The sequence below is a fragment of the Lycorma delicatula genome, chromosome 1 (assembly GCF_047948215.1).
Source record: "Lycorma delicatula isolate Av1 chromosome 1, ASM4794821v1, whole genome shotgun sequence".
In the NCBI taxonomy this organism is placed as follows: domain Eukaryota; kingdom Metazoa; phylum Arthropoda; class Insecta; order Hemiptera; family Fulgoridae; genus Lycorma; species Lycorma delicatula.
The window spans coordinates 71,043,052-71,063,924 of record NC_134455.1 but is presented as its reverse complement, the minus strand read 5'-3'; the positions used below and the strand labels follow the sequence as shown (position 1 = coordinate 71,063,924).

Below are 20,873 nucleotides of genomic sequence, written 5' to 3'. Positions count from 1 at the left end.
AATTATTTTTAAATACTCATTTATATCTACCGATGATGATTATTTAACGGTCATAATTCAACTGTTGTTTTATTTGTAATTTTAATTTTAGTAAACGGCTAAGTATCCTAAAACATTTCTCCTTTTTTAAATATATTTTAGTAATAATTGCATTTTTTAAATATAACATCTAAATACGTTTTTAGGTATGCGTTCTGTATAAAAAGAAAGCATGATGTATCTCTTGGATGAGGATAAAACAAAGGGTAAAGCAATACTTATCTTACCTGGAGGTGCTCAGAATCTTTATTTTGTAAACCAGGAACGTATAAAATAATATTAAAAAACAGAAAAGGATTCATTAGAATGGTCTTACAGTCAGGGTAAATAAATAATTTAACTACCAAGTTATCTTACTACAGTAAAACCTCCTTAAATGAAACTCAGTCAACCGAATTGTTCACTAACCTTATGTTTGATTGTTATCCGCTATAAAAATTTATAAAAAAACTAATTTCAGCTGAATCTTATAATATTTTGGGTACTTTAACAGTATATATCTTTAATTTCCTAAAATCGTTATATTGTACAAAAACGAGAATTATACCTAATTCAGTTAGCTTGTAGAGTTCAAGTAAACAGACTGCGCGTACGAGTGTTTAGGCGGCCGATTCATTAGCATCTCCTGTAAATCCTAATGCATAAAAAAAAACAACAGGACATTAATACTCAGTAACCAGTCGCTATTATTTTACAAAAATTATATACATCTTAAATTTAAATAAGTTGAGACATGATAAATGATCGATAATATTTCTTACCTTGTTCGGTACATCTGATAACCCTTAAGTATTTTATTTATTAAAATTGTTTATTGTTACGTAGCGTTGAGTTTTTTAGGAGTTATGAAAATGTCTGTTGTCCACTAGTAGTAAAAGTTCACTAAAATTTTAGATTAAATATCTACAATAATAAAGAAATAATAAATTCAATTCAGTATTTGTCATCTGATTGCGAGAAATTAATGGGTGCTGTCAGTAATAAGATATACAATGAGAAACTCAATTTTGTTTTTTATAATATTATCCAGTTAATTATAATATGGTTCAACAGTATCCGTTACTTGTTTTATACAGTTTTTCCATTTATTCTGGCCTGTTTTATCGATAGCATGGAAGCATAAATTTTTAACATCAGATATTTTAAAATTATTATTATCTAACGTAACGTACGTTTGATTTGTCCCCAAATTAACTCAGTTAGGTTGAGTCCGCAAAGATTCAAATGTTGTATGTGTATATATATATATATATATATATATATATATATATATATATATATATGGCCGCGTTGTGAATCGGCACTGATATACAGGACGTGACTCAGCAGAACCATCATGACAACCTCACTCACAAATGCAACGTTTTTTTATTCTTCACTCTAGTTGTCTGTCTGTTTATTATGGCATTTTCCTGGATTGCTTTTATTTTAATAAAATTTACTGATTGATTTGTGCCTTTTCCTGATTTAAAATTAGATTTTTATAAAATTTCAAAATTATTTTGGAATAGTTAGCCCATATGAATAAGAGGCTTCTTAGATTGCACTTGATTTCAAAATAGTGAAACTACTTCAGCAGTTATTGTGAATGAGATAGGTTTCAACTGTTTGTAAAAGTGAAATAACAGGAATTTTAACTGAAAAAACTGATATTCAGTGAAGGAGAATTTACTATTTATAGACGATTAATTATTAATTCCAGAAAAGTTAATGTTCCAGTTGTTATTTTTTTGGATGAATCGTATATTTCAGCTTCAGATTGGATGAGTAAGTCATGATCAGCTGAAAGTGATAGAGGACTAAAATAGTATTTAAAAATAATAATAATTTTAATAATATTCCTTATTCCAGGAGAAATGGTGTTCATTTCAAAATATAATGTTAAATTGGAAAGCCAATTCAATAGTATTGATATCATGACAACATGAAATTTTATGAAGTGACATCTGAAAAATTAATTTCCATTATTCTTCTACATTACTTTATTTTTCTTCTGTATTACTGACAACTACCATTGTAGATCTCAGTAACATGCTTATCACAGCTTACTAGCTGATAAACGCTGGAATTCCAGCTCCAAGAAAATTGACATTAGTGGCTGTCTGGATAAGAGCCATATTCAATTTACTTTATCAATGCAAACCACAGTTATATGGAATAAATTCTATTAAACTACAAAAATGTATTTCTTTGATCAACTTACAGATAAATAAGAACATTTGGTTCTTAAAATTTCACTTGTACATCCTTGTATGAAACTAATCAAGATGGTACAGCCATCTGTGAAAATATATGTAACTAGTTAATTTTTTTGGTACATGTACAGAAATTAACTGAGAATAAAATCAGTACAACAAAGAAAGATAATAGGATCTCTTACTGAAAAAAGATTGAAAATAGAATTTAAACTCGTTATTTGAAAGATGAACCATTAGTAAATGTAAAGATAGAAAAATTTATCATTTGTGTAGTCTATGATTATGATAATAAAAGTAATTGTACCAATGAACTTGCAGAAGAATTAGAGACATGATGCAAAATTATGTAGGTTTTTTATGTTATAAATTATTATAAAAACTATAAAGTTACATTTAATGTCAAAAATAAGTATTGTAGAATAATGATAAAGTTTTATTTATTTATCATTTTTAAATTTATTGTTTCTGATAATTGAAATCAAGTTTTTAAAATGAATTATGAAGGAAGGCTAATAGATAGGTATGCATTTTTTTTTTTTTTTGGAGCATGACTACCTAGGTAATTAGCTCTCATCAAATAATTTACAACAAAATCCATACCTTAATAGCAACTAGACCAACCAATCTTGTCATTATAATATATAAAATGAATCAGCAAAAAAGCTTCAATTTTAAAACTTATCAAACTACTTATTATGTAGAGAGTGTATATTGCCTTCATCTAAATCAAAATAAAATACAAATATATATTCATACTATGAGTAACATCAACACAAATTTAAAATATAAATTACAAGTGCAAAGGGCCTGCATAATCCTCAAATATAATAGTCATTATGAACAATCAATAACACTTAACACAAGTGTTGCCTTGATAGAGCAAGAGCATGGCTGTCTTGTTTGCGGCTTTATTTTCAGGAATCCATACACACATCTTTGCTCTGTGTTATTTACATGGTAAAGAGTATAGCTCTTTAATCAGATCATCCAAGAAGAACACATTTTGGAAGGTCATTATCACACTTGCTGACCAGAAAAGAATTAATACTCTTTCTTTTTTGTATGAAAGAAAGAACTTGTTGAATAGCCTATAACTCAGCTGCTATTACTAAATCCCCAATAATGTGCATCATTGTTTACTACATAGAAAAGTTCAATTCCATTTAGTGTTTTTGATCTCTTCATGTAGATATGGATGTAATTTCTGTATTCAGATAATAGCTCCAAAAATTTATTTTAAACAGTACATCTAGATATATTATCTTTGTCTACAATGGAGATATCAGCTCATAGGAATTAAGATAAGAACTTTAGGAATTAGCCATGGTGATATTAACTTTTTTTTTGTAATATCTTTATACAACTGGGTGTGTTATATTTACTCATAATTTCTGTAGCGCCTGTTCCTGCTGGTCATGAATAGGTCCTAAATCTTTCATACATTTTGGTTAGTCTAATGTTCAAAGAATGGTTTGTAATTAAGGTGAGTTTTAAATAACAAAACATACATTGCATATCCAAGTCTGAGGATTTCTCTTTTATAATGCAGGGGTAATATACCTACTTCATTAATCAAGGTAATATGCCTGTACTGGACTTTTTGGAAACGCTCCCAACGTGTACCGAATTCCTGCATAATGTTCAACATCTAACTTTTCAAATGATATGGATGAGTGGATGAGTAAACAACAAAACCATAGTCTGTTCAGAACTGTATTAGTAACTTGTTCAAATTCATATTAATGTTTATCATTATGCTCACTAAATAGACATTTGCCATTCTGCAATATAGCCAAGAATTGAAATAACCTTTGCAATTGATTTCTTTGATTTCTCATCTTTGGGAGAGACAGCATAGTGACTGTACTACTTACTACATGGTTGACTATTTACTGAGTCTTTTCTGATTTTCCTCCCAATGGTTTTTTTTTATGTTACATATTACGTATTAGTATTTCCTCATGTTAAAATCACATGATACTTGGAGGTATTTACAAAGAAATTATAAATATAATCTAACCAAACTAAACCTACACTCACTTTCCTCGATAACATTCGCTTGCTAGGCTAGTGAACCAAATGAGCATAGGTTAGATCATATTTATAATTATAAAATGAGCAATTACTAATATGTAACACATAACCTAAAAAAAAACCAATGAGAGACACAACAGAAAATACCCCTATTTACTTATTAATGTTGGTTAAGATTGTTCATCATCAAATCATTTTCATCACCAATCAAACTTAAAAAAAACATGAATAGTTTACAAATAAAGTTTTTAATGTTAATGCACAATCATAATTTTAATTTATTCATTGTTAATTATTTCAGAACACCACTGGTTCATGTTTTTTCATTCGGAGAAACAGATCTACATGACCAACTGTCTGGTTCCCCAGGATCCTTACTATCATGGTTCTAATATTTAGTGAGAAAAATTACAGGAATTTCTCCATGCATTCCTATTGGAAGAGGATTTTTTTCAGTATAATTTTGGAATAATACCAAGGCGACATCCAGTCACAACTGTTGGTAAGATCAAAAGAATATATCATAAATATTATGATCCTAAGTACATAAATATATTTCTCAAATCTTACAGTTTAGTTAAATAACCAATTCGTCACTTATGTTCTTATTCTTTATAAAAATTTGCCATGAAACTACTGATGTGAAAGATTAATTTGCAGGTATTTTCTGAGTATTCATAAAAGAATAAAAAAAAGTTAACAATCAAAATCATTTGTCTAAATCTTTATTAATAAACTTCACTTACTAAAGACATCAGTATAACATGAATATAGTTCTGTATAAATTAAATAAAATTGAATCCTAAAGATATAAAGACATTTGCAGAAATATACAGAAAAAAGCAGTAAATTTGTTATTAGCAAACTGGCTTACAAACTACCATGATACTGTTTTTAGGGATCACTAGTTAACTCTGAATATCAACTCAATGAATTAAAATATTACCAAAGAATTCACATTTTATTGTATTCAATTAAATTTAAAAAATAAATAAATAACTACAATGATATTTTTTAGTAGTATTTACAAAATTAATTGTAAAAATTGAATTATCAAGAAAATATAAATACTAGGTACCTTGAAATTAATGCTACATAATATAAATAATCAGCAAAATTGTTTTATTTAAAATAATAATTTTCATTTTTAACTTGTTTAGTTTGGGCTATACTAATTTTATATTTAATGACATTTTATTCAATCTTTCTGAACAAAAACTTTAATTTACTTATCAACATATCAGAATCTGCATAACAATTTTCTCTGCATAATCCGTTTATGTACTCTCATTAGCCCTTAATATCTTTTTATTTATCAAAATTGACTTACATTTTAATATTAATTTTTTAATTACAAATTAGTTATGCAAATGCTAATACTATTATTGTAAAATTATTTTATATATCTATTGAATTGTTGTTTAAAACTGTGTCCTGTTTGCCACATGTAGGATAAAATTACCATTTCTTGAATAATATATAAAATTACAGGAATAGTGTGAAATACAGTAAATCATATATGTAAAAGTATACACAATTTTTTATACACAAATATACAACTAATGGATACATAATAATAATAATAATAATAATAATAATAATAAAGAAGTAAATATGTATAAAATTAAATGGAAATGGAAGTTTTAAATCTAATACACCTTCAGTTTGCCTCTTAAATAATGTGTAAAACAGACACTTATATAATACATAAGTTTAAAATAAGCTTGAACCACTTGGCAATAAAAAATAAATTAAAACAAGAGTTGTCTTCTTAATTTGTAACCATGTTTTGTTGAAAACAATTACGTGTTAGGAAAACCCCGGTGGGTTGATCTAGTGGTGAACGCATCTTCCCAAATCAACTGATTTGGAAGTCAAGAATTCCAACGTTCAAGTCCTTGTAAAGCCATTTATTTTTACACGGATTTGAATACGAGATCGTGGATACCGGTGTTCTTTGATCGTTTTTTTTTTTTTATGCCCATACATCCCTGGGCCGGACATCCACTAAAGTATACGCGGCCCAGGGACCTTTCCTGTGACTCTAAGAGGGCCTTCCCACCCACCGGCAGTACGTCCGGCACGGCAGGTCAGCCCCCCCCCCTCCGGTTACGGATCTTTTCATATTACCTGCCTCTAATCCACCGCGCACAAGAAAGACCCGGCTATTCCCCCCCCCGCCCTTGGAGGACCGGGTCTCGGTCTTTTCATGCCTGCCTCAAACCGATAGCACCAGCCCCAGCAAGCGCCGAAGCGCCCCCCAGGAACCGGCGCCACCGGCCCGGACTTGGTCTTTACTTGACCCCTGTTTGACTCCCCAGGAGTTCCCACCCCTTCTCTGGTTCCGACATACCTAAGCATGCCGGCCCTCCAGGATGGGACTGTCCTCCCTGCCCTATCATCACGCCTGTCCCCCACGATGCCTCTCTTCTTCCTCCTTGATTTTGAGGATCGAGCTCGCGAAATTAGAGAACTAGTCCCAGTTCCTGCTATCTTGTAATAACCATTTGACAAGATTATCCGGTGTGAGATTATTACTCCTGATTTCATATCTGAAACCCCCCATTTTCGACAGTTGAAAATAGTGTGTTCCGCTTCGTCCTCCTCGTGGCAATCTGAACATTGTGATGTCTGCCTTTTCCCTATTCTAAAGAGATACTTGCCAAACGACCCGTGTCCTGTTAAGAGTTGGGTCGTATGGAAATTTAATCCACCTTTTACTTTGTTTGCCCACTCCTTCAGATCAGGGATTAGCCTTCGTGTCCACTGTCCCACTTGAGAAGCGGACCAAACGGTTTGCCAACTGTTAATAATCATGTTTTCCACCTCAAATTTTGTCATGCCTTCCGCCCTCATTCTTCTGCCTTTTATTTGAAGCTCTATAGGAGGAATCTCAGCTAGTACACATAATGCGTCGTAAGATATAGTTCTGTAGCCTAGAACTACTCGGATTAAGGCCACTCTGTATACGCTTCTCATTTTGCTTTTGTTACGTTTTACGTTCGCAGCACTTTCCCGGACTGGGGCTGCGTATAGTATAGTTGACATCAGTGCTGATGTAATGACCTGCTTAACTGCCAATTTTGGTGCACCGCGATTATTAAATAATGCTCTTAGGGCTTCAGTTGTTGGGGCAACCTTTTAACAGACCATGTTTATATGTTGGCTGAATTTTAGGCTTCTGTCTAAGTACACTCCTAGGTATTTTGCGTTGTTGACTTCTCGTATGTTTTCACCTCTTATCTTAATGTTTATGCTCCTCTTAATATTTCTTCTCTTGCCCGAGAGTAGGATGCATTTGGACTTGGTTGGAGACATCTGCAATTGGTTGTTGTTATGCCAGTTATCTATTAATTGTAGGGCCTGATTTGCTTTAGTTTCTAGTTGGTCAATCTCCTTGTCTTTTACGAGGACGGCCACGTCGTCTGCATATCCGACAATGTCTACGCCTTCAGGGTAGAGTAGTCTGAAGATCCCATCGTAAAAAATATTCCATAATATGGATCCCAGAACTGATCACTGGGGAACTCCTCCGAACAGTTGGTAATTCACCTTGCCATCTACGGTCTTAACCTCAATATGCCTATCAAATAAGTACTGATTGATTTGGCTAATCAGGTATCTGCTGATGTTCATGTTTATTAGGGCTTCAAATTATTATTATTATTATTATTATTATTATTATTATTATTATTAATTATAATTATTATTATTATTTTTTTTTTTTTATTTTTTTTTTTTTTATCTAGAATTTTACGGGCATCGACTGCTAAGGTCATTAGCCCTCATCACAATCTTTAAAGGAAATTACTATCACCATCTGGATCGTCATATGTAAGGGTGTAAAGGGCCCTTACATTTTATTTAAAAGCACAAACTACACAAAACATTTAAGACATAAAAGACAAGGACAATCACAAACACTTACGGGGTGTAAAGGGCCCCGATATTAAAATTTGAGATAAGGTTCTCGTTTGATGGCCTGTACTGTAATTCTCCTGAAGCCGTATTGGTCTTGATGTAGGCAATTCCTTTGCTCCAGCTCCTCCTGCAGTCTGCCGGCTAAGAGTCTTTCTACCGTCTTCGCCATGTTATTAATCAGACTGATTGGGCGATATTCCTCCAGGTCAGTATTCGTTCCCTGCTTAGGCTGTAGGACGGTTCTGGCCTCTTTCCAGCAGCGCGGAAAAGTTCAGTGCTGCAATCCAAAACTGGCCACATCCACCACCTCCCAAGGGACAGTTTCTGCCAGTCCCTTCAGTATTGCCGCGGGGATTCCATCTGGCCCCGGGCTTTACTTGTTACTGAGTTTTTTGATCGTGCTTAGAACTTCCTGCTGATAAAATCTGCCCCTATCGCATGCAGGCGTATCTCGATATCCGGTTTCTTCTCTTGGGAATAATTTTTTTAATTTTTGTAGAGCCTTGTCGCTGTTAAGCAGTGGGGCTTTCCTGCCAAGCCGCTTTGTCGCAATCTGAAAAACTTTCCCCCAGGGATCCTCCTCCAATTCTTTGCATAGGTCATTCCATTTTTTACGCTTTGCTTGTTTTATAAGAAAGTTGAGGCGTTTTCTGGCCGTTCTATATACATTCATGGCTCTGTTGCTTTCGTCGCTTATGCCGGAATGAGCTCGAAGCCTTTGTGCTTTTCTCTTGCATCTGCTCATGTAATCTCGTTGATTAGCTATGTCATTGTTCCACCAATATACTGTTTGCTGCCTTGATACCGTGCATGGAATTCTGGATATTTCTTCAGTAATGATGTTTTGGAAACTATCTTTTTTCCCCTTCTCCCCCCCCCCCCCCGAGCGGATATCCATTTAAGTATACGCAGTCGGGGAGAGTGTCCATATACTCAAATGAGGCGTCCCCCACCCACCGGCAGCACGTCCGGCACGGCAGGTTAGCCCCCCCCCGGTCTCGGATCTTTTATTTTTCATTTGCCATGCCTCTAATCCCCCACCTCATGGGCAAGGTCCGGCAACGCCGTCCCTCAGCCCCTCGGCAGGGAACCGGGTCTCGGTCTTTATCTTTTGCCATGCCTCAAACCGGCGGCACCGACCCCACTAAGCACCAAGGCACCCGCAGGGCCGACACCGCCGGCCGGGACTCGGTCTAAACTTTACCCCACAGTTCCCCAGGAGTTCCCTCCCTTCTCACGAACCCGCACACTTCAGCATGCGGGCCTTCTACGGAGGGACTGTCTTCCCTTCCCTACTTTAACTACGACCCCTGTCTTCTGTCTTCGTCTTCTTTAACTTCTTTAATACGGAGAATTTCCCCCGCGAACTTCTTGAACCAGTCCCAATTTTCCTGACTATACACCATCCAATTAATTAAATTGTCAGGGGTCAATCTATTAATTAAAATTTCCCTTCTATTATCAGCTCATCTGGGACATGCGAAAATGGTGTGTTCTACATTGTCGATCTCCTGACAATAAACGCATAGTGGGGTGGCCCTCTTCCCAATTCTGAATAAATATTGACCAAAACAACCATGGCCTGTCAATAGTTGCGTGCTATAGAATTTCACGTCAACCAGTCTCTTACCAACCCATGTATTTATGTTGGGAATTAGCCTTCTCGTCCAATCCCCAACTCTTGAGTGCGCCCACGCACTCTGCCACTCTTGCTGTATTAGCTCTATGGTCTCGCCTCTGGGAAGTCCCGTGGCTCTTAATATCCTCTCTCTAATTTGCAAATCTATAGGGGGAACTTCTGTTATTATACACAACGCATCATACGACACTGTTCTGTAGCCAGCAGCCACCCTAAGCAGAGCGAGTCTATGAACACTTTTTAGTTTAGTTTTATTTCTCTGTGTATTTTTTTGCATTTCCCCATACCGGGGCCGCATACAATAACGCCGATGCGGTGGCCGCCGTTATCAGCCTCCTGATTTCCATCTTAGTTGTGCCATGATGTGGGCTTTTTGAAAAAGCCCCTTCAAGACCTTAATGGTGGGGGTAACCCTGTTGCAAATCATATCGATATGTTTACTAAATTTTAAGCTTTTGTCTAGCAGAACACCAAGGTATTTTGCTTCGTTGACTTCGATGACTCTTTCTCCTCTGATGTTTATATTTATGTTTCTGATGGGTCTTCTACCAGCAAGAACCATGCAACAAGATTTCCTAAGGGAAATCTGCAACTGATTTCTTTCCAGCCACTCGTCAATTAGACATAGCGCTCGATTGGCTTTGTCCTCTACGATATCTACAATTCTATCTTCCACTAGAACCGCTATGTAGTCCGCATAGCCGACCACTGATACCCCTTCCGGGTAATTTAATGTAAAAATCCCGTCATAGAAGATGTTCCACAGGGTAGGTCAAAGCTCTGATCCCTGAGGAACGCCTCCAAACACCTGATATATAGCTTGGAAACTATTTTGATTTAAATTTGTGCACTCTGTGATCCTTCTTGCGGCGTTCCTTACAATCTTTTGTGTATGGTGTTTTGGCCATCTTAGAACAGCGCTATGTTGCGTATCTCTTATGTTTTGTTCTCTGATTTCAATAGCTACTGCCTTGTGGTCGCTTGCTGTCTCTACCGACAGTACTTTGAAAGCCACTGTGTCCCGGTTAAATCTGTTGTCGATTATTACGAGGTCTAAGATAGATTTATGGCCTCTGGCGCTGTACGTAGCCTCTCCGTCATTTATACATGTCACACCAGTAGTCGCCAGAAATTCTTCCAGCACTCTGCCTCTAGCGTTGGTAGAGCCGCAGTTAAAGTCGCATAGTATTACAATGCGCTTCATAAATTGCATGGTTATGCGTTGTAGGCTGAAAATTCTTTCCTGGAACCACTCCAAATTACAGTTGGGGCTAATATAGATTCCAACCAGATTCACTTCACTCAGCTCCACGGCTACAATATCGTCTTCTCTTATAAAAAGTCCGAAGTCTCTCTTGTTAGCGACTCGTCTGATGGCGACCACCCCATTTCTGTCTGGAACCCACTGCGGTCTGGCAGCCGCGAAAACATTGGGCTCTGTTGCCACTATAAAGTCGTATTCTCCTCTTGCAGCTATTTCCTCTGCAAGGTCGTTGGAAAGTATACTCCTATTATTATTTAATAAGAGTATCTTAATCATGTAGTTTGCTACATCCCATGCTTCTCGTCCTGTGACTGTGACTATTGCAATCTAGACACCTTGTGGCTTCACGGCAGTCTTTAATTAAATGACCTTGCCCCCCGCAGTTGAAGCACAGGCTAGATCTATCGGGGCCGTTACATTTTCGTCTTCCGTGCCCGGTGCCCCAAACACCTAAAACATCTCTCAGTCTCCGTTCGTATGTAGGTACGGCAATTAACCCATCCCACTCTTAATCTTTCTGCTACTAGTTTCAATGCTCCTCTGTGAGTCGTTATTACCGTCGCATTTTTGGTGTTACCTGATGCCTCCCTCATTGAGGTAATTTGAAAACTCTCACCCGTGCCAATATTTTTCTCGACTGCTATCTTAAGTTCTTCTGTTGTTGTATCGTGCTCTAAGTATTATCATTCATCCTCTGAAGTATTATCTGAACGGTAGTTACCAGAGGCTAAACAGGAAAAAGAAATAAAGAAGTGTTAGAAAAAATGTTGTTATATTTTTAACTGTTGTGATTTTTCACAATTTATTGTTTCATTGTTATTACCATAGACAAAGAAATCATTAAATAAGGAATATTTCAACCTCTACATTAGTAATACATAAAGTAATTATTCTTAATTCTCTTTTTACAGTTGGCAGTCCAATTTATGTTGAGAAAAATGAACACCCAAGTTGTGAAGAAATAGAGAAACTTCATAATTTATTTACCGAGAAACTTATTGAACTCTTTGAAAATAATAAACATAAATATTTATCAAATCCAGAGAAGACTGAATTAGTTATTTTGTAATTTATCTAATTTATAACATTGATTACATTACATTGTACATTTTTATTTTTTAACTAATAGCAATACAAAATTATTGTAGAATTTGATATAAATGTGTTATATTTTGTGTATCATTTAATAATTGTATGTTTTAATAACAATTATCAGAATATAATTAGATATGATAAGTATACGGATTTTATGATTCATTGATTATAATTTTCTTTCGTCTTCATTTTAAAATAAAATGATTCATTGTGTAACAAATTCTCTTTAAAGATTATTGCAATCATTTTTATTTATTTTGAACAATTTAGAAGATTTCTGCCACAATCAAAAATTACACTGATAAACATGATTTTTGTTTCCTAACATGCGATACACGATTTTAATTTGTTTTTTGATGTTGAAAACGAATATGAACTCAGAATCTTTCTACCACCCACCATTTTTGAAAAATTGTTATTAGAGGATTTTTTACATTTTTCAACATATAGTTAGCATTTTAAGCTCCTATATTGTATTTTGCTAGCCCATCATTTATTGTTTACTTGGTTAACATAATTTGTAAACTATAAATAAACAATACTTGACAAAGAATTAAATCATATCATAGTCACATATTACAACATCATAACTAATACTGAAGAGTGAACCTTCATAGACAAGATTAATCATATCTGTGTAGGTCAAAATATGTAGCTGAACACACAGTTGTGTTGTTAGTATTATGCACTAGATTTAGGAATGAATGGATTTTTTTATCTTATTGCTTTGTCTTATTGCTCTCTTAAGTTTTTTAACAGTGAAATGTCGTAATGCCTCGAAACTGTGTAAATGATGTGGATGTCTTTTGTTATGTATGTAATAAATTTACCATAAAATCAAATAGAAAAACATTACGCCTTTCGATTGTTACTTTTGCCTAACAAGTGTGTCTGGAATTTCTAAAAAATCTATACCTTCATTGCAATCTGCAATCAGGCCTGTACTTCACAGTGAAATTCGTCCAGTTCCTGAGCCACCTGTGAATGCATATTTCAAAAGCAGTGATGAAGAATCAGGCAATACTGAAGAAGACAACAATGATTTTGATTTTAAATTATCTTTCAATTAGCCACACCTTATATCGTAAGGTGAATTAAATAACTTATTGGGAATTTAAATTTATCAAAAATCAAACTGCAAGGTTGGAATTTACTTCAAAAAAATTGTGGGCTTTCGAAGGCGACAAAAAAAAATGTCTCAGTACTTTATCGATGAAGATATTTTCGTTTATTGCACAAATACTGATGAGCTTATGACTGGCGCCTTTTCATAGATTCGTCCAAGTGTAGTTTGAAAGTGATTCTACAACGCAACGGTAACAAATATCCTTCGATACCAATCGCTTATGGTATTAATTTGAAAGAGACATACGATGTGATGAAAGACGTTCTTGAAAAAATAAATTATAAAACATATAGCTGGATCATATGTAGTGATTTGAAAGTTACAGCTAATTTGTTAAGTATACAGTTAGGCTATACTAAGTACATGTGTTTTCTATGCGAATGGGACAGCCGAGCTAGGGATAGACATTATGTTACCAAAGAGTGGAAAAAACGAGACAATTTAAAATAAAATGGGAAAAATATTTTTTATGAGCCCTAGGTTGAACCTAAAAAAAATTTTTACCCCCTCTCCATATCAAGCTAGGACTAATGAAAAATTTTGTAAAAGCAATGAAGAAGGATAGTCCCGGATTTTTGTACACCAGGCAGAAATTTCCGAATGTAAGTGAAGGGAAAATTAAAGAAGGAATATTTGTTGGTCTTTAAATAAGAGAGTTGGTCAAAGATCATGTATTTAACTCGATGTTAAATAATGTAGAAAGTGCAGCTTTGGTTTCTTTTAAAGACGTTTGCAAAAATTTTTTTGGCAAACAAAAATCTAACAATTACCACCATATTGTTAATGAACTTCTTAATTTATACAGAACTGTGGATGTAAGGTAATATGCCTTTCAAAATGCATTTCCTCCACTCACATCTGGATTTTTCCTGGACAACCTCGGAAACGTAAGTGACTAACACGATGAACGTATCCACCAAGACATTTCGGTAATGGAATGCCGCTATAAAGGGAAATGGAACACTGTCATGCTAGCCGATTACTGTTAGATATTAATTCGGGATGTGTCTGAGGCTATTTATAAAAGAAATGTATCAGCGAAACCATTCTAACACAGGTATGGCCATGCAAAATTATAAATTTTACAGATTTTAACTACTGTATTTATTCGAGTACCCTCGCACTTTTTTTCTTCGAATTGGAGAGAAACAATAAGGGTGCGGGGCTTACTTGAAACTTAGTCTTTAGCCAGGATAATTTATGTAAAGTAAACGTTTTCTTAGAAGTACCTAAATTCAATCACGTAAATATAGTTACATTAGGCTTTCGTTTATCAATACCGGATGCCTCTTATACAGAATACATCTTTAATTATTAACATTCTGTTCATATTATCGGTAGGAACGATGTTACGGTATTTTTATAAAACTGATTCATTCTGTATAGGCTGCATCCGGTTCTAATGACACTACAGTTACCCATCGTCGTCTTTTCTATTCGCCATAGTCATTGTACTTTTTGTATATGTGGACGATTATGTGCAATTTATCTGTTAATTAATCTTGTAAAGTTTAATACGGTGATTATTTTAATTACGTCATTAAAATGAGTACAGAACAGCGTCTACGATCTTTTACAATAAATGAAAAACTGCGCGTTAGAGAAGAGGCAAAAAAAAGTTGAAATCGGGAGGCAGGATGAAAATTTGACGTAGATGAAAGCTGCATTCGAGACTGACGTAAGAAGAAACACCTTCTGGTGAAAGCAACTGGTAATTAAAGGGCTTTTCGAGGCTTAAAACCAAAATTCACAGACATAGAAAAAAATTGTATGACTGTTATGGAAAAAAGGAAATGCAGTTATGCTGTCACGACAGAAATGTGTCAATCATATGCTCATGAAATCTCTAAATCATTGAATAAAGTTGATTTTAAAGCAAGCCGTGGATGGATATCCACAGCTTGCACGAAATGATTTGTCAATAAGACGAAAGACGACCATTTCTCAACGACTTCTAGACGCTTATGAACAAAAAATATTACATTTTCGTAAATGCATAATAAATCTTAGAAAAGATAAAGATAATATTTGATCAGAGTTTCCTATTTGCCTTCTCAAAAAGGAAACGGAGATCAAACCCCCGTATATTTTGAAATGCCATTTGACAAAACCGTAAACAAAAAAGGTGAAAAACGTGTTACGATTCGCACTGGTGGTAATGAAAAACAAAGGTATAGTTTTATGCTTTACATTACTTCTGCTGGGTAAAAATTACCTTCGTACACTGTTTTTAAAAGAAAAACCTCCTACAGTACAGGTAAATGGAGTTATCAGAGCACAGAAATCAGTTGGATGGACGAAACCGTAATTTTAGATCGGATCAGGTATGTATGGCAAAAGCGATCAGGAGATTTACTTAATAAAAAAAATACCGGTATGCTAGTAATGGATAGTTATCGGGAGCATACGACTGATAAAGTGAAAGACAATTTAAAAAAGGGTATGAAAGACCAAGTAATAATTCCAGGCGGATTGACATCTTTATGCAACCACTAGATGTCTGCATCAATAAACCGTTCAAATCTGCGTTAAAACAACTATACAGTAAATGGATGGCTGATGAAAATTTCTTTCTCACGCCTACAGGAAGAATCAAACGCCCAGATTTAAACCAGATTTGTGTATGGATAAAAAATGCTTGGGAAGGTATTTCCACGGAATTAGTCAGGAAAAGTTTAAAAAAATGCGGAATCCCTAATGAACTTGATGGTAGTGAAGACGATCACCTTTGGCAGAGCGACGTGGAGACTACTGGTAACTCTTCTACAGACATTGACAGCGATTAATTAAAAATAAAATCCCGTATTAAAAAGTGTATTGAAATGATCCTTTTCAACATGATACTTTCTTTTCGTTTTTCTGGCCTACTGATTCTGAACTAAACTAGTACTTACGGTAATTAATTATTAATGTAATATTAATATATTGTAATTTAAATGATCTGAATATTTTCGTATTTCCGTATTTTTTCATCATATCTTTAGCACTTTAAAATACCGGTATATACTCGATTTTGTTTTTAGATTTTCAGTCCGGAAAATCGTGGTGCGGGGCTTATTCGGTGGCGGGGGGTTCTCGAATAAATACGGTATATTTTCCCTTAATTTTTTTTTTAAGCGTAGTTTATTTAAAATTAAAGGTGGTAGAAAAATTGTATTTACAGATCTGAAATGTACGCAAAAAAGCAATTCAAAAAATGCTATCACACTTCGAGAAATATTTAAAAAAATTTTAAATAAATACATATACTATAAGTATATAAAATATTACAGACTGAAAATGTATTTACTTCATACTGTGTTGTTACCATGTAACCTGGTTTAATAAATCAATGTGTATATTACTTCATTAAACCTTGAATGGTACAATGCTGTCTTCATAGCTATATATTATTCATGTAATATAATTTCAGAATCTTGCAGAGTAATCAGAAATTTGGAAATTGTAATTTTAAATAATAGAGTAATTTCTAAACACTTGAAACCTCAATTATTACAATTCAGTATCTTCCTTCAGCAGTTAGCAAAACCATTGTAATCGCTTTTCCATGGTTCCTGTTGAATTATTCCTGAATACCGTAACATATTAGGATAAACAGACAAATGTCCACAAAAATAAAAACAAAGATGTGCAAATTTTTCAAAAATGGCAAGTATTAGTTTTTTTTAATTTTGTACTTCTTTAATCTATCTTTGGTCACATGCATATATTTTCTAAACAAATACTGTATTATTGGTTAACATGTCGACTTTAGAGCATATGGTCTCAGATTTAGCTTCCAGGTGTTTGTTACTTTATCGTCTACTTTTCACCTTAAATTACACTGGTATACAAAATAAAATTTTGCTAATGTTTCTCTAAATGTGATACCTTTCTCTGCATGGTTTTTTTCATAAATTACAGATCGGTAAATAAAATCTTTTTTTCTATCTCAGTTTAACAGAAATGGCACATTAAAGTTCATATAAACATTTTACTTACATTAAAATTTCTTTGTAGATGCTTTCCTTTTGTAATTACTCTCAGGTACATCTCAGATTAAAGTCCAGCAGTAATGAGCTAGCAAATTAACACACCATTTGGCTTTGTATTGGTTTTCTAAGACTGATATATCTTAATGGAAATGCTCATCATGTTCATCACTTACTGTCTCAATGTTTGGCATGAAGAGATCCAGTTAGGAATACAATAAATGGACTTTTAGTATTATGAATGCTTTAGTACTTATGGATACTAAAAGTATACTTTTAGTATGGAAAATTTACTGCCCATATACAATAACATAAGAATTTTAAACTTAATTTGACAAATTTAACCTCAAAGAACTTCAGCTATAATACTACTTTTTTAGTTTAAAATTAAATTTTATATGAGTAAGAGTTAGTAATTTATTCTCCAGCCCAAGTTATTCTGTCTGCTGATATTTCAAAATTTCTCTATTTTGCTCAAGTAGTCTATAACCAGTCCATAAAATTATATGACAGTTGAGTAAGTACTGCTGAAATTTTATACCTATGGCAAGAATTACATCTACCAGTTCCCATAAATAAAATTAACATCAATTTTCTGCTGAATCTAATATCTAAAAAGCAAGTCTTTCGGTAATATCAGGGAGTGGATGAAAACGAACAGCTACTCACCTATATCTGAAGTCAAAAATGGAAAGTGTGGACAGCAATGAGCCAGTGTTTTATTTGACAAAAATATTTTTCATGCTAGGCATATAATCATCATCATTTCCAGGAGACTTCCTATAATTCTACGTAGTGAATGGAAAACTGACTTAGATGCAAGTACAGAATCGTTTTTTATTTATTTGAACATGCTGCACATTTAATTCAACAAAGAAAATGAAATGATTGACAAAAAAGTTAGACACTGGGAATTGAATCCAAGATCAACTGATGTAGATTTTTTGTTAACTGAACAAAGAAATGCCATATTTGGGATTCAGTTTCTTGCAACCTATTTTAACAGGAAACTATTGGATGAATAGTTTCATTAACAATTCTGTATCTCAAGTACATGTAATGTTGAAACTTTTCACATCTTTCTTAGATAATTTTATTATTTGTAACCTATCTAAAACTGTTTTTAGACATTTTTAGTGCTTCTTGTAGCTTTACTGTAACTATAATATCGTCAAATTAACATACTAACCTATCAATATAATCCAGTAAAGATTGATTATACTCTGAAAAGTTTTATACAGTTTCTTCTTCCTGACTCACTTAATATTGAGTTATTCCTTGTCCAAACAGTGTTTATATGTCCTAACCTGCAAACCAGTCACATTCCTTAACTGTTGAGACATGAGAATTATTGTCCACACCCTTACATTTTCCCATAAATTCCTACCCTGTTGCGGTAATCCTTCTCATTGAACAACATCTATTGGAGGTATGCCATAGGCAGTATTACAAAGAACGATTGTTAAACAGAACTGTTAGTCTTAGAACAAGGATTCCTTCTGAATTCCTTTCATTGTTATCTTCCGAGTATTTTCTTCTTAATTGGAAGGAATCCATTACTCAGGTCCATTATACTGGTCTTCTTACAATATTATGGGAACAACCCTAGAATATAATAATGTATAACTTGATATTAATTCCAATAATTACTTCAGGATGTGGAAAGGACATCCCTAACAATAGTCTTAAGATCTGATATTTATTTTGTCTGAGTCATTAGGACATCCTAATAACATTACCTGTGATCTGATTAATTATGTCATGGGTGTACTCCACAGAATATCCATCAGACTGCAAATGAACACTATCATAAAGAGCAAATACAGGTTGCATAATTGAAACTTAGGGACTTTTAATATTAATTATAAGTATCACATGAAATACCCATAATTATTATAATGAAATTCTCAAACAATATATTGAATTTCAATAATTTACATAATATATGTAATTACCTGCTAATAATATAAACACAGATAGATAGTTGAACAATAATTCTAAAATAGAAAAAATTTATGCATTGAAGACAATAAAAACACCAACAAATCAACAGTTATTAGTTAAGTGGAAATGTCAAGATTGTTGTCAAGGCTTCTTCATTAATATTAGTAGATTGGCAAACCAAAATTGAAATTTTAAAATTATTGCTAGTTTATCAAATCATACTTAACCAGTAAGAATGCTTTTAATCAATGAGAAAACTGAACTCTTAAAAATCCTAGGATGCTAAATGTTAAAGGTTTATACTTGTTTAAACTGTGATTTACAGCTATAAACTGGAGAGAAACTAGTATATTATTTAATATTCATCTTATTTTCATCTTTATTACTTTACTTGAACTAATAATAAAATCATAAATGACTTTCCTAGGATTATTCTGGATGTGTTTTCATATATTCTGGTTATGGCCTGTTGTCGCAAAATATATAATGAATGTACATGCTCTCTAACTCCTGTTCATCATAACCCTCACTGCACTATCATATGAACTTTGTTTTTCTGTTTAGCGTCCGGAACTACCATAAAGTATTACTTCAGAGGATAAATGAGGATGATATGTATGAATGTAAATAAAGTGTAGTCTTGCAAAGTCTCAGGTCGACCATTCCTGAGATGTATAGTTAATTGAAACCCAACCACTAAAGGACACTGTCATCCATGTTCTAGTATTCAAATCCGTATAAAACCCCCTTTCCTAGGATTTGAATCTTAGAACTCTTGACTTTGAAATCAGCTGATTTGACGAGTTCACCACTAGTACTCTAGTGGTAGGTTGGTCTCATTCATTCTCTGAAGTAATAAATTATAGTGGCTTCGAAGGCTACACAGAAAAAAGAAAACATACTATCAAATATCAATTGGATACGTGCATGTTCTGAGTGTTTATAATTAGCACTCAAACCGTACTCCACAACTTGTTAATGCTAATAATCTGCAATGTCTGATGACATTACGAAGATGTGAGAGATGCAACAAGGAGCAGGCAACTGAAACACATCCTCCCATACACCACCACAAAACAATTCAGACAGGAAATTGATACATCCTGCTTTGATTTAACCTCAAGCCTCTCTTTCATTTCAACAAATATTAAGTTATAAAATACATATTAAAAATAGATCAAGTAAAATGATTTAAAAGAAATGGTTATACAAAGATCAATTAATCTTTTTTTAGATTGTTACAATTTCTGCACCACCCATGAAGTATATAAAATATGGCAGGTTGAAATTTTTTTATTAATGAGTAAAATCTCTTCCAGGAGGTCTATTATAAAACAATCGGCTTTGTTTGCTTATTATTTTTATTTCCTCATTTCTTTTTTATTTCTGTATTATTTTTTTAAATTTCTTTATTAACTTTTTTATTTCTTTAAAAATAATTACAGTTTTGACTGAATATTCTGTGCCTTTCCATCATCTTTCAATCTGAAATAAACCAGTTTCATAAAATACAATTTTGCATGTCAAATCTTCATCGTTAAATGGATTTACATAATTAGATGGTAAATAAACTTGAAACAGCTCGTTGTGTATCTTGGTCCTATAAAACGAATACCAATGAAGAAACTTTCCATACTTGGTA

General features: G+C 33.6%; 1 pseudogene; it reads left to right on the top strand.

The window, feature by feature from the left end:
* Window positions 1–12,206, top strand: part of LOC142317531 (2-acylglycerol O-acyltransferase 2-like) — a 28,048-nt pseudogene extending 15,842 nt beyond the window's left edge.
* The last annotated feature ends 8,667 nt before the right edge of the window (window positions 12,207–20,873 follow it).